Source organism: Rousettus aegyptiacus, unplaced genomic scaffold (assembly GCF_014176215.1).
Source record: "Rousettus aegyptiacus isolate mRouAeg1 unplaced genomic scaffold, mRouAeg1.p scaffold_m13_p_5, whole genome shotgun sequence".
Classification (NCBI taxonomy): domain Eukaryota; kingdom Metazoa; phylum Chordata; class Mammalia; order Chiroptera; family Pteropodidae; genus Rousettus; species Rousettus aegyptiacus.
In genome coordinates, this window is record NW_023416308.1 from 923,440 (window position 1) to 936,369 (window position 12,930).

General features: G+C 53.2%; 1 protein-coding gene across 1 annotated transcript in view; it reads left to right on the forward strand.

Annotated features, from left to right (window-relative positions):
* The first annotated feature begins 925 nt into the window (after nucleotides 1-925).
* The window catches only part of RIMBP2 (RIMS binding protein 2), a 130,877-nt gene continuing 118,872 nt past the window's right edge, over nucleotides 926-12,930 (forward strand). The window contains exon 1 of the mRNA XM_016145982.2: nucleotides 926-2,671. The gene's annotated coding sequence lies outside the window, so the exon portion shown is untranslated. The remainder of the gene's footprint in view (nucleotides 2,672-12,930) is intronic.

The following is a 12,930-nucleotide window of genomic DNA, read 5'->3' on the forward strand; positions in this document are numbered from 1 at the left end:
CTTCGCTCATCTCCTGCTGTGTGGCCTGGTTCCTAACAGGCCACAGACCGGCACCAGTCCACAGCCCAGGGGATGGGGACCCCTGGTTTAAATTCCCAGATTTCATAGGTTTAAGCCCCACATTCCCCCTCACTTTACACAGTCTCTGAATCAGAGTTGCGTTTTTCAGTCCGCGGCCAGGTGCAGCGGTAGGTGCTGTGTCCTCTGGCGTGCACTGCTGCGCTGGGCACAGTGTTTCCTCCGGTCGCACTCACTCTGACGACGCTGTGTGTCTTGGCTTTACTTAGCTTTCTTCTCTGGGCCTCAGTCCCCCACATGTAAGAATAAGATTGGATTAACTCGTGTCCGAGGTCCTAGCTCATCACAGTGACCTTCCAGGGTGCTGGGACAGCTGTGGCGATGAGGCTGACTCTGCAGGAGGGTCCTTGCAGTTGGGACCGCCACGCTCCAGGAGTGCTGTCTCTCCTCAGGGGTGACTGTGTCTGGGACTCAGTGCAGCACGTGGGGCGTACGTGCTGCCCTGGTCTTAACAAACAGAAGCGCTCAGCCCGGCTGCCCTGGGAAGTGACAAGGGGCGCCTGCCTCAGGCTGTCAAGCAGCACTGCCTCTGGGTGGGAAAAATATTGGTTTAAATATTGGGCAGCCACATCCTTCTGGAGGGCCGGCGAGGGGGGGGGAGGCTTCGGGAGCGGCGGGTGCACCTTATGGTGTGCGAATTACACCGCAGTAAAATGGCGTTGAGAAAGGTGCGGTCCCCTCTCCTGCAGGGCTGGGGACGCCGTGGTCCCGAGGACAGCTCTCGGATCGCCCCTTGCCGCCTTTGCCCCGCCCCGTTCCTCGGTCTCCGCCCTCGCGGCCTGCAGCGCGTGGAACGGGCAGCAGAGGGCGCTGAGCCCCCGGCGCCGCGGCCAGGCGCGGCCTCGCGGTGGACCGCCGCGGCTTTTCTCCTTGGCAACTGTTTTCTTAAAAACCTTGGGTGGATAGAATGCTTGTCAATCAAGTCCCATTTTCTCACTGACCTGTGCGACCCTTGAAGAGCTGTTTATCATTGCTTCTGAAGGGGGCTTCAACTTCAGGCCCCCAAGCCGGCAGGGCGCACATAATCCACGGACAATGGCTACCTGTAGGTCAGCACTGCCCCCCGGGACCCCCGTGGTGACTGCTTTTGTAAGACAGAGCTGTTCAGGCCCCCAGATGGATCCCAAGCCAGCAGGAGACTCGCTGGTCAATAGGTGGGATGAGCTGCGGCCTGAGCTTTAATAAACCAGGCCTCCTGAGAAGGCGACTCCGGGGAGTTTCCCACAATGCTTAGTGCTTCCAGTAATCCCATTGGAACGGGAGAAGGGGCTCAGAGGAAGGAATACACAGGTGACCAGAGCAGGAACAAATGACTTCGTGGTCAGCTTGTCCAGGAGCCCTGTGGGGGTCTGAGCCATTCTGGAATTCCGAAGATTAAGAAAGCACAAACACCTGTGCCATGTACGAGCTCCGTGCCCCCGCGGTCGTCCTGCTCAGGGCCCCCCTCCACGAGCTGAGGTCGGCAGGCAGTGGAGGGTTAAACTGCATCCCCCAGGGGTGTCATCCAGGGCCTGCTGGGTGCTCGTGGGGCTTCAGTAAGACGGGTTTTTTCATTCTTGGGGCCCTAAGAGGTGGTGGCCCAGAGCTACAGCGTAACAGAGGCCAGTGCTGGGTTCTGAGCTTGCCGGGGAGGGCCGAGTGGGGCTGGAGCGCGGAGAACTTGAGGTTCTTGATGGTCACGATGCCACCAGTTTCGATCCAGTTGGATTTGAGGTGCATCACAGTGTCAGGAGGAGGACTGCGGATGGCAGTCAGTGTCAGGGTGGCCTCGCCACAGGGCTGAGTGCTGGAGATGGAAGGGGGATGGTCAGGGGAGAAGTAATGGCAGAAGAGCCGCACGAGCCTAAAAAGCCCTGCTGGAGGTTTGTAAAGGGGACGAATGGAGGGCAAGGACCTGTGACACCAGCCTCGAGGAAGACACATAGCTAGACACGGGGGTCCACATGGTCGGAGTGAAGAGGTGAAACCACGCGTGGAGAGCAGCCCCCTCCCCCAGTCAACAGCTTTCATGGCAATTTGCAAGCATATAAGAATGTGAAGGAATTATACCATGAACACAGGCAGATATACCCACCATCTAGATTCTACAATTAGCATTTTGCTATATTTGCTTTAGTGTAAGTTAATCCATCTGTCACACTGTCCATCAATTCATCTTATTTTTAAATAAAAACCTTCCCAAATTCTAAAACGCTGCACAGTTGACAGGTATCGACTCAGGTTAGCATCCTAAAGTCTCTTTCGCTCGCTGGAGGTAAACTCTTCACTGCCACCAGCTCCAGGTGTTCATCGCCTGCTTATTTTTGGGCGCAGAGGCTCTGGGAAGAAGGAGGAAGACAGCCAGTAGGTGGCACCAGAGGGCAGCAGGTTTTCTCAGTGGCGGAAAGAGTGGGTTTGAGCCACCTGGCCCAGGCGACGTTCCAGTCCTCGCGTCACAGTTGTAGTTGGCATTTCTGCAGTTTTTGTCTCTGCCTGGGGTTTAGCTCCCTGTGGCTGGAACAGGGGAACGTGCTGAGCGGGGCAACAACAAGTCACTACCGTTGAGTGCACCTGAGGCTTGATAAATGCCTGTCCTTTATCAAGCAAAAGTCAGGTAATCTCAGGCGGGCGGGAAGCAGAGACAACGGGGAGATGCAGGACGGACAGATAAGCTGTGGGGGAGAGGTCAGCAGTGGAGAGTTTTGCTAAGAATATTGTGGAAAGGGTAAGAGGAGAGACCAGGGAGAACCTAGATTAGATGTTGGTCTAGACCCTTCCCTCTAAACGTAAGACAGACAGTAACAGTAGTGACAGCTTAGTAATGATAATAAGCTTGCGTAAGTCTGCATGGTGCAGCCGGCTGAGGACTCCTCCAGCGGGGATAGAACCCAGCGGGCCCTGGGTCAGGCCTCGGGAGAAGCGGGGTGGGTTTTCCTCCCCTTGATGAGGCCAGCTGCGTCCAGTCCAGCTGGGTTCCCACTGCGCCCTTCGATACCTCTGGTATGCTCGCAATGGGGGCACCAGTGACACTAACTGCCACTGTCGCGTACAGAGCCCCGACTGCCAGGTGCGTCCTGCGTGCCTGTGTCTCGGGACACAGCGCCGTGTCCTAGCAGTCAGGTGTGGTATTGTCACCTGTGTTACAGATGAGGAAACAGGTGAATGAGGAATGGCTTTCTGGGGTCCCCCACAGCTGGAATTCAGTGCACCCTTAGCGTGAGCCGTGTCGAATCAGTTGGGATGGGTTAACTTGTGCCGCCGTAACAAATGGAGAGGCTCAGTGGTGTAGACATGTAGGTTGATTTCTCCATCATGCAGTATGCCCGCTGCAGGTCCCCAGGCGGACTCTGCACGTTCTGAGGGACTCGGGCTGAAGGTAGACAGCCTTTAACTTGGAAGTGACAAACATATCAAGCAACTGCCCGTAGCGCATTGGCCGCAGCAAGGCACGCGGCTCTGCTTGAGTCGATGGGGGATACCTGTGTGTGAGTGCACCAGGAAGTGCCTGAGGTCTTTTTGCCCTTGTAATATCTAATTGCTTGGGCTTTTTGGAATCATATCTTAACCCAAATGAACACCATTCAGTGGTAGAATTTTTGCCCTGCAGGAAATAGATTGTGGATGGAGCCACGTTTGCACCAGCGTTCCGTCCTGGCGCTGGGAATGGCACCCCGGGCTCGCTTCGCCGTCCTGCTGCAGACAGTCTGTTGGCCTCTCGGTCCATCCTTGTGTATTCTGCTCGTTTGGTTTCTAGACCATGCGTGAGGGTCTGCGTGAGCAGCGAGCACCGCTCTAGTTGTCTGTGTGTCCCATGTTGGGTCAGGCTGCAGACGGTCTGTTTCTAGAACGAGTCTCCCCTCTTGGATCTGTCTTGACAAATGAACCTTACTTACAACTTCTTGATGGGCATGCACACCGGCTTCCCATGGTTTCCATGGGGTCACGGGCTCATGGCTTTGCTGAGTGTAATCCTTATTTTGATCCTATTAGCTGGCAGGACAGACAGACTGGGCGGAAGAGCCGCCAGCGAAGCGAGAGGCTTGTGGGAGAGCCGCTGGACAGTCCCGGGGAGGCGGGCTGGGACCACTCACCCCTCAGTTACCATGTGATGGAATCCCTGTCTGGGCTCTAAGTGCACATGATGCTAGGGGCGCGGCTCAAGTGTGTCCCCTGGGCAGTAACAACTAAGCAGAACTGGGAGATGTTTAGTTTGGGGAAGGCAAGTAGGAATCAGCAGGTGTGTGCAGAGAACCCTCCCGATGGGAATTTGCCTGAATCAGGCTTAAGAATTAAGGCCATAGTTTAGCTGAAGATGATCTTGTGGGAGAGAGAACAGGAAGGAAATCTAAAGGGATGTGGTACAGAATATTTTATCACAGCTGTTCTCTGGAGCCTAAGATAAAAAAAGAAAAAAATATATTGTTATGTCAATTAAAAGAGGGTTTGACAAAAGCAATAGCATATACAACTAACAGTGTTTTAAATATAGGGCTTATTTTTTTCTGGCATGAGAAGTTTAAACATAAGCAGCAGCTGGCAATGATTCAATGGCTCAAGGATGTCAGGGCTGTGATTATGATTCCTTTGGCCTTTCCCTCATGATTGCAGATGGCTGCCGCAGCTCCAGCCATCACATCTGTATTTATGAGGGAAGCAGATGTTCTCCCAGAACCCTTCCTGCTGCACCCTCTCAGATCCCTACTCACTGGTCACTGGCCAGAATAGTGTCGCACAGCCCCCTCTGGCTCCAGGGTCTGGCACGGCGCCCTGCTAAATACCAGTATCCTGTTCATGTAGGAAAGGGGATGAATGGGTATCAGGAAGGGTCAGCACTGTGTGCCACACCCGCCAAACCCAATTCTCCACAACACTTAGCATCTCTCTTCGTCTTAGGGGGACTGCTTCTCCTGCGCCTCACCTGGGGGGACAGCACTCTCTGCAAGGCGGCTTGCCACCATGTCCAAACGCACTGGGGTAGGCTGGGGACCAGCCCCAGCGGCAGGTGCCCAGGCCCAGACGGGCCGAATGGGCACCCAGGGGTCCATACACCGGAGATGGAGGACGAGGGCCGAGGGAGCAGCTTGTGTGTGTCGGGGTAAATGCACTTCGCAGCATCAGCCTATGAGCAGACGAGCCTGGGGAGCGGGAGCTGCCGGGGATGGGCTGGAGTCCGCTCTGGGGATTCTTCCACTGTTTTTCTGGATTTTTCTGTTATATTTTCTACCATTCTAGTTTAGCATTTAAAAAATTTTATTTTGATATAATTTAACACAAAAGCAGCAAGAATAGCATAAAGAACTTTTATACCCTTTACCCCAATTCACTGCTTACATTTTGCCCCAATTTTTAAAATCATTTAATCTATCATCTATCTGTTATCTCTCTATTACCTTTTTCTATCTATCTATCATCTGTCTGTCTGTCTATCTACCTATCTATCATCTGTCTGTCTATCTATCTATTTATCTATTTATCATCACCTGTCATCTCTATCTATCCACAGGGAGGGAGAGGGAGAAAGATTTTCCCTCAGAACTATGTATTTGAAAGTATATTGGAGATATATTGTCCTTTTATTCCTAAATATTCAGTGTACTTTTTTTCTAAGAAAAAGGACACTCTCTAACACAACCACAGTATGGTGATCGAAATCTAAAAATTATATGCAGATACAATACTGTCATCCAACCCATCGCCCCAACAATGTCCCATGTAGCCATGTTTTTCCTCGCCCAGTCTGGGACCACACTTTGCACGTCGTCATCACGGCTCCGAGTCGGGCACCATCAGCGGGGGCGCCGGCAGCAGGTTCTAGTGACAGCCGTGCCGCACCGCCGGTCTTGACCTCTGGCGAGAGCCCCTCTGCAAGAAGGAACACCTGTCCCGGGAGACGTGTCCAGCTCCCTTGGAACCTGCCTGAGGACAACCCAAATGTTGCACACAGGCGTGTACGTGGTGGAGAGGGGCCGCGTCGGCAACCCCCGTGCCTGAAATTCACCTTCACAGCTGAAGTGGATGCTTCATCTTCCTGCTGTGGCTTTGATTGTCGAGTTATCAGAATTGTCCAGAAAAAGCTGAGTTGGTTCCATTAACAAACCCAGCTGCAGACTCATCCTAAGGGAATGTCCTGTCACCGGGAGCCACAGCCCCAGCAGGGGAGGAGAAGGGTCTTGGGAGGGATGGGTGACTCATGACTCACGTGCCAGGGGCCCGGCAGGTAACAGGGGTGAGCGGGGCCAGTCAGGGGGAATTGAGGGGAGCAGCGGAGCTCGTGGGGAGGAAGTGGGCGTCCACCCTCGGCCTCTGCCAGCCGTTGCCCTGAGGGCATGATGCCCTGTCAGTCCACACAGTGTGACAACAGGCAGAGGTCTCGGCTGCGTGTTCACTCTCCGGGTTCTAGACCTGTCACCAAAGCTGCACGGTCATGCAGACCTTGCACTACAGACTCGCGCCCGCCAATCCCAGAGGTCGTGGCAGGTGGTCATGCTGTCACTTCTCCGTTGAGATGGGCCAGTACCCTCCCCGCGGGCTGGACAGCCCCCCTCCTCTGTCAGCTACGCCGTCCAGATTTGACTGGTTTTCGGACCTCTATCAGTCTCCTCTGTCACTTTAACCCCAATGTTGTGCATGGAGGCCGACATAGAGTTAGGACCGGAAGATGTCAGATGAAAATACAGACCCCCATTTGTCCCGAAGAGTGAGAAGATCGCGGTCCTATGGCCACCCTGGCCGGAGCCCCTCGCGGGACCCTTGGCGGGGTGTTTGCCCATTGGCTTGGACCCACCCCTCCCCTCCTGCTCAGCTCTTAGCAGGAGGGCTGGCCCCTGAAGTTACATGCCCTGGTGTCCCGCTGAGTGGCTCCGGGGGCTCAGCCAGGGGAGCCCTTGGTCAGAGGCTGGGGAGAGGGAGCAGAGAGGAGCCAGCATGTTTCTCCCACTCCCTGCCTGGAGAGCCCCTGTCATGTGCCTGTCTCTCTGTGGCTTCAGCTCCCACTGGCCACTGTCTCCTTGCGTGGTCCCAACCCTGAGCAGCAGCTGTGTCCTGGGGGCTGGCAAGGCCCCCTCCCCTTCCCACCCATCCTCAGGGTGGCAGTGACTTCCTGCGCTTGCTAAACCTTGGGCGCCTCACTTGTGTGGCTTGAAGCCTGTCCCCCCAAATTCATATGTTGAACTGCTAACCCCAAGCTCTCGGGACCCTGACCCAGTCTGAGCGGTGTCGTGTAAAAGACGCAGGTGCAGACATGCAGAGGGTGGCTGTGTGAGGACACGGGGGAGACGGCGTCCACAGGGCAAGCAGAGGCCTCAGGGCGCCGACAACGACCTGACCCCGGACCTCTAGAGCCATGACAAGTAAGCTCCAGCGTCTAGGCTCCCAGTCTGGGCACCTTGTCACAGCAGCCCGGGCAAGCCGACATGATCCTCATGCCCTGTCTAGCAAGGGGCACTATGTTCCTTTCATTAATGGGCCAGACTCCTTACACTATGCCTAGTGTTTTCTTACCATTTTTATTATTTTTATTATGGTAGAGTTAAGTGGAACAGGAAGTATTTGTGACACCATGTCTCTATTAAAAGTGAAGGTAAGTGGTCCCCAGAGGCCCAAAGGTCCCCTCCACCGGCCCCTAGGCTCTTTCTTGTTTGTTAACTGGCTTGGTCCTCACAGGCCAGTGACCTTGCGAACCCCGCCTCAGACTTTAGCTGTGCCCCAAAGCTGAGTCTCTGAGGGATGACGCGCTGTCTCGGCCCGCACGTTTCCTGACTGCGCCAGCTGATGCTGGTCTCATCGCCGGAACCGTCTCTGTTCTTGGCAAGACGCACGCTGTTCTGAGATTCCTACGGGAGTTTCCCGACCAGCTAAAGAAAACTGTCACAGCGTCTCTCCTGCTCCTTGCCCACGCGCTGGTGGGGGAAATAGTCTCTCTTTTTTTAAATCGTATGCACGAAGCAGAGGAGGTAAAAGGGCCCCGCACCGCCCGGCGGCCGAGGCCTCCGCAGACTGGCCCCTTCCGGCGTCGGCGCTGCCTTGTCGGGCCTCACGCCACGCTGTTCGTGACCTTGTGGAGAACGTCCAGATGCGGTGGACAGCTGTTGGCTGGTCCAGACAGCGGCTCAGGGAGAACGCCCTGAGCAGAAGGAAGACATGGCGGAGAACCCGCATCTCTGGGACGTTCGGGTTTGAGGCTGCATCTTGGGGTGAAAATGGGGCTGGACCAGGCAAGGGGGTCTGAGCGTCTCCTTGCATCTCAGGTGAGGTTTGACAGCGGTGCCGAGGAAGTGCCAGCCCGCCAGGCCATGCCACCTCCCCACCCACCCTCGTCTCCGTGGGGCTGGAGGAAAGCCGTCCCCCAGCAGAAGGCCACGGGGCAGCTATGCGCCTGGCCAGCCCAGCCACCCCGGCCACCTGCATGGCCACCTGACTGTCCTGAGCAATGGACCCACCATGGTTTTCCTCCCGCAAGAGGAACTCTGCTAGGCTAGGCGACTGTCGACGGGCCGTAGCCACTGAGGCCGTCCCAGAAGGAGCGGCTGTGGCCTCAGATGACGGGCAGCCATCTGGGCAGCGGGGAGCCCCACCTCTGGGGACCACACTCGCACGTGAGTGCCCCTTCCTGACAGCACAGGCCGTGTGGGAGGCCTGTTCCAGGTCCCACGCCCAAGCTTCCCTTATCGTCCGTGAAGCGTTATTTTGGCGGATTATGAAGGGTCATTGTTTTCTCAGGCTGCTTCTTATCGTGCTGTTGTGGTGGTTTGATGGTTCCATGTGTCTGCACTAAGTTTGCACAGGATTGTGGGGTAGGTCTGAAGCAAACGGTAACAGTAACATATCGAATCTAGGATAAGCGTTTCAGAGTTTCATATACTCTGCAATGCCTCTGTCCCATTCAGCCTAGTAGCCAAAGTAAACATGTGCAGTACTGGGTATCTTTTTGATATGCCCTGTGAATATATGTGTGTGTACTTATCTAATTTAATATATAACATTTATTATAGAATGTATATTTAATAATAGCACTTAAAAACATCTAGAAGATTTTTTTTTTATTTTAAACAGTAAAATTTACCTTTCTCAGGTTTAGTTCGATGAATTTTCATAAATAATAGTGCTTTGAGTTACAGAGAAGTAGTCGTGTATCTGCATATGGTGAACAGTTCACACTGTGCCACCATAAAAGGGATGTGTCATTCTCAGACTTCTAGTCCCCGGCCCTTCCCTGAAGAGACAGCCACTCCCACCGCGGCGAGCTTCCTGGCCCAGTTGCACACACGCACGCCTTTTTCACGTGCAAACAAAAGAGCACACGCGATTTTCTTTAATCACTTAATGTGTTTTGGAGATTGTGTTATAGTGACACCTCATTTTTAAAATTGGAGCGTGCTGAACTGTGCATTTACACCCCCTGCCGATTTCCGTTAGATCGTTGGTCTTACTGATTTGTAAGGGCTCTTTTTATATTAAGCAAGTTCGTCTGCAACTCGTCAAGAGGCAGATTTATCACGAAGCAGGTGAAGTTTACGTTTCAGAGACACTTGTGTAAACCCTCACAAGACGCTGGAAAGGGTCCTGGCACCGAGGTCATACAATTCACTCAGGCTGTTTGGACTGCAGCCAGTTATGATGACTGGATCTTCCTGGTGAGCCGCCCTGTCGTGCAGGCATCGTCAGACAGGCTCTGGGCATTCTGAGACCCAGCTAAGACGCAGTTCAGTCGGGGTCACGTTAAATCTGGATTTACTGGGATGTGTTCACCAGTTATATCCAGTCACTGCTAGGTGTAACTCGTCTCTGGCCATCACGGTATGGGATGGCTTTCTGTCATACTTCCACTGCTGTTTATGCTGAATTACCCTTCGTGACCCTGTGAGGCTGAGGCTCGTCTTGTGAGATGAACACACTTCTGGCGGTTGGCACTGGGAGCATGGGGCAGGGGATGAGGTTTGAGATGTGCACGGACAAAGGCTGGTCTGTGGCTAGTTCCCCCGGCCCGTAAATGTGCAGCTGGAAGCAGAGGACACTGTTCTCAGCAGCGCACGGCCAGTGGGGAGCTGTCCTGCCTGGAGTGGGCTCAGTCACGCAGCAGACACGAGTGTGACCCCAAACAACCTGACTTTCTCAGTGGTCATCGAATCAAAGAACATCCATCAGAATTCGATGCTTATCACACATACCCTGGAACAACAGTTCAAACAGCAAATCCATTTGTCATAATTTTACATAAATAAATTTAAGAAAACTTTTAAATTACCAATAACTTAAAAAAAAACAAAATTTGATAAATTATACTAAGGAAATCATTTTTTCCCTAATCTCTCAGAAGAGAATGATTTTACAAAATCATTGTCATGTGGCGAGGTAATCAAAGATTATACAGCTGAGAAAGGGTGAGAAAAGTGCTAAGAGATGTGTCACAAAGAAATTTAATGCTATTTTTCTGGATTTTGTGATATTTGTGGGTTTTGTCATCCTTTTAAAGTCTGACATTTGCTGCGATATGTTTTCGAAGTCTTTAAAAATAATCACATCTGTATTATTTTGTATTGTTGGGTTTTTAAAAACTCCTCAAAGTGGATAAACTCCAGACCCCACAAAATCTGGACCCATACTTCAGTCTGAACCTTGCATTGCAAGTATTTTATCCCAGTTTATAATTTATCTTTTGATTTTATTTATGGCACTTTTTTGCCATGCAGAAGTTTTAAATTTCCACGTAGTCTAATTTACCCAGCCTTCCCTTCATCTCCGGTTTTCCTGTCCCACAGAGAAGTCCTTCGTGATTTCTTTTAGGGTGTCTGGTTCTTCCTTTATATGTTTATAAATACTTGATTCTTCTGCAATTGATTTCATGTAAGAATATGTTTTAAATTATTCAGTTTTCTGAATATTACTTATTGAATTATCAATATCCTTATTGATTAGAAGCGCCCTTTTATCATATATTAAATTCTCATATGTAATTGGATCCGTTTACCCAGGTTGGTTCTATTGATCTATCTGTTCATACACCAAGACCAAACAATTTTATATATAGGTTTATAATATATTTTAATGTCCGATATGGCTAATACCTTTCTATTTTTATTTTTTACCCTAAAAATTGTTCAGATTACACTTTCGTGCAAAAGTTTAGAATCACTGTCCATAGATCTAAAATATCCTGCCTTTATATTTATTGTAAATTTTTAGGTCAATTTAGGGAGAATTTTATGAAATTTAAGCATCTCATCCAAGTGCTTTCAATTTTCCTTTTCCCCATCAGTTTTCTTCATACGTATCTGACACACTGCTGGTTCGGATCGTTCGTCGGGATGTTCTTTCTGTCTGTTCCCGTAGATGGGATTCTTTGCTTTCCGTTGTATTTTCTGGCTGGTGGTTCTCGCTGTCGGGAGAGCCCTGGTTCTTGCACGTTATTAGATGCAGTAGCACCCAAGTTGCTGCTGGGAGCAAACAGCGTGCTGCCCGTTCCGTCACGGCAGGTCCGCGGGGGCCCCGTCTGCTGCTGTGGCATGCCACGCTGCCCCGTCCCCGTGTGCGCGCGCCTCGGTGTTCACCTGGGCTTTCCCAGTCGCCCATCGACCAGCTCCAAAGACTGCCCGCCTTTCGGACCTGCGCTGGCCCGCTCCGTGTGGCCAGGGCGCTGCGGGCACGGACCCAGCACGGCCTGCAGTGGGCAGCGGCCTTCCGCAGGGGCCCCGAAACGGCGCGGTGGCCACGCTTCGCCCTGGCCTTGGAACTGGCTGGACAGAAGGCCGGCCGTGCTTCGTTGTGTCCCGGGCCCACGTCCCCGTCGGCACAGCCCTGTCGTCAGCTGGCCGGCCGGGGAGACTCTGCTGCTGTCACACTCAGCCCTCAGCGCGTGTGGAGAGCGGAGCGGCCTTCTCAGAGCTGCCCTGCTGGGGACTGCCCGCTGTGCCCGCTCTGCACGGACGCCCGGAGCGCTGAGTGTGGCTCTGTGTGGCCAGCGTGTGGCCGTCCCACCCACAGACGGTGCTTCTGGGAGCTTTGGGCAGCCTGGCGGGCCCAGTGCCACACCTCTGAGGGTTCTGCCTCCGGTCCTGGGCCGGGCCACCTCCACGGGGCAGGGTGGCGCCTTTGACTTCTTCAAGGAGCAGAGGTGGGGGCCGCTGTGCCCACGTGGGCCACCCCCTCCCGCGTGCCGGTGTCCTCGGTGCTCACACAGGCAGACCGGGTCCCAGGCCTCACTGGTGGCCTAAGGGCAGGCCTGTGAGCCGCTCCGGTTTGTTGACTGGTCTGCTACCTTATGCACAGAGGTCACCTGGGTTTTGGGGCATTTGAGTGTGGCACCAGGAGCCAGAACCCCGCCTCCTGCCTCGCTTGGACAGTGTGACTCTAGTAGGGACAGCAGGGATGGCATCCTCTCCTGGCCTGGCTGCCCAGTGAGCGACCTTTTAAAAGAGTGAGTCCTAGGGGCACAGCCTTACCTTCTGTCTACTGCTTTGTCTCCCAGACAGCCCAAGACGTGGACGCTCTCCTAGCAGGTAGGACACATTTCTAGACGAGGGGACAGATTGACCTGCTCAAGGCCACACAGAGTCAGGATTTAGTATGACTCCCAATTCATGTGCTGTTTCCACAGCCTTTTCTTTTTCTGCCGCCTTTTAAATTGAGGTGAGGTAAACATATAAAATTAATCATTTTAAAATATACGGTTTTGCTGGTGTTTGGTGCAACCAGTGCCTTTGTCTAGTTTCAAAACATTGTCACCACCCCAGAAGGAGACTCCGTGCCTGCTGGTGGTCACTTCCCACTGGCCCGCTCCCGTGGCCGGCAGCCGCAGCCTCCGTCTGTCTCCGTGCGGCTGCCTGTCCCAGTGGTTCTGTCAGTGGGGTCCTGGGCACGTGGCCTCTCTCACTCAGC